Raw genomic sequence first — 2,191 nt, forward strand, 5'->3', positions numbered from 1 at the left:
AGGGTCAGGACGCCTCGCTTAGCTCACCCCATCACACCCGCAGGGGGAGGGGAGGGTCAGGACGCCTCGCTTAGCTCACCCCATCACACCCGCAGGGGGAGGGGCGGGTCAGGACGCCTCGCTCAGCTCACCCCATCACACCCGCAGGGGGAGGGGAGGGGGGTCAGGACGCCTCGCTTAGCTCACCCCATCACACCCGCAGGGGGAGGGGAGGGTCAGGACGCCTCGCTTAGCTCACCCCATCACACCCGCGGGGGGAGGGGAGGGTCAGGACGCCTCGCTCAGCTCACCCCATCACACCCGCAGGGGGAGGGGGGTCAGACGCCTCGCTTAGCTCACCCCATCACTCCCGCAGGGGGAGGGGGGTCAGGACGCCTCGCTTAGCTCACCCCATCACTCCCGCAGGGGGAGGGGGGTCAGGACGCCTCGCTCAGCTCACCCCATCACACCCGCAGGGGGAGGGGAGGGGGGTCAGGACGCCTCGCTTAGCTCACCCCCATCACACCCGCAGGGGGAGGGGAGGGGGGTCAGGACGCCTCGCTTAGCTCACCCCATCACACCCGCAGGGGGAGGGGAGGGTCAGGACGCCTCGCTTAGCTCACCCCATCACACCCGCAGGGGGAGGGGGGTCAGGACGCCTCGCTTAGCTCACCCCATCACTCCCGCAGGGGGAGGGGAGGGGGGTCAGGACGCCTCGCTCAGCTCACCCCATCACACCCGCAGGGGGAGGGGGGTCAGGACGCCTCGCTTAGCTCACCCCATCACTCCCGCAGGGGGAGGGGAGGGGGGTCAGGACGCCTCGCTCAGCTCACCCCATCACACCCGCAGGGGGAGGGGAGGGGGGTCAGGACGCCTCGCTCAGCTCACCCTCATCACACCCGCAGGGGGAGGGGAGGGTCAGGACGCCTCGCTCAGCTCACCCCATCACACCCGCAGGGGGAGGGGAGGGTCAGGACGCCTCGCTTAGCTCACCCCATCACACCCGCAGGGGGAGGGGAGGGGGGTCAGGACGCCTCGCTCAGCTCACCCCATCACACCCGCAGGGGGAGGGGAGGGGGGTCAGGACGCCTCGCTCAGCTCACCCCATCACACCCGCAGGGGGAGGGGGAGGGGGGTCAGGACGCCTCGCTTAGCTCACCCCATCACACCCGCGAGCCACGGAGTCTTTTTTTAAATACATTCATTTCTGATTTTTATTTTTTTATTTTTTTTATTTGGTAGCCAATTGTTCTCCATCTAATCCAATTAGTGTTAGCTGAGGAAATACACCGCCCACGCCCCGTCCCTCAGCGGCCCGAAGGAGAGCGACACGCCTTCTTCAAGCCGTCTCGTCTCATAGCTCGTGACCCTGATTCCGAGGCGCCCGAGGTGCTTTATTGTGCGACGATCAGCTGACCCACCAAGTCCCTCCCTCTGGAGCAGCGAGCCAATCATGCTGCTCCACGAGAGCCGGCAAACTTTGCTTTTTGGCAGGACCAGGAATTGAACCCCGGTCCCCAGTGTGCAACTGCAGCGAACTGCAAGCGTTTTAGTCTTGTAATAACATGAAAGATCTTCTTTTTTTCTCTAGTTTGTTTTAAGTTTATTTTCGCTTGACAAGTGAAATGTTCTTTTTCCATTGGCAAATCTTGAAAGGAGTCAAATTGTCCCATTGGCAATATTTTTTAGTCTTATTAGCAAAAATTCTTGATAAAAAGTCTTGATATAAGACTAAAATACTTATTGTTTGGTGTTTTGCAGTTAGATTTCACATTTTCTTTTATGTGCCCAGGATACAATCACAACACAAAGCTGGCCACAGCTTGACAAGTTGTTTTCATTTGGCTGCATGTTTTAGCGCTCAGTTAAGACTTGTATGATGCCACTTAAAATACAACAAGGAATATGCCCCATTACTTGAAGTTTGATTATTAAGTATCTTGGCATTCCCTAACTCACATGTTTGGTGTTTCACATAGTGTGTGTGTGCTTGTGCTTGTGCTTGTGCTTGTGTGTGTGTGTGTGTGTGTGTGAGAGAATGTGTGTTGTGCATGTGCAGGTGTGTGTGTGTGTGTGTTGTGCATGTGCAGGTGTGTGTGTGTGTGTGTGTGTGTGTGTGTGTGTGTGAGAGAGAATGTGTGTTGTGCATGTGCAGGTGTGTGTGTGTGTGTGTGTGTGTGTGTTGTGCATGTGCAGGTGTGTGTGTGTTCAA

The 2,191-nt window shown here is 57.7% G+C and overlaps 1 protein-coding gene across 1 annotated transcript in view; it reads right to left on the minus strand.

The window, feature by feature from the left end:
* Positions 1–2,191, minus strand: part of LOC133130519 (protein CBFA2T3-like) — an 18,992-nt gene that overhangs the window by 6,721 nt on the left and 10,080 nt on the right. The gene's annotated exons all lie outside the window — the stretch shown is intronic.

The sequence above is a fragment of the Conger conger genome, chromosome 6, assembly GCF_963514075.1.
Source record: "Conger conger chromosome 6, fConCon1.1, whole genome shotgun sequence".
In the NCBI taxonomy this organism is placed as follows: domain Eukaryota; kingdom Metazoa; phylum Chordata; class Actinopteri; order Anguilliformes; family Congridae; genus Conger; species Conger conger.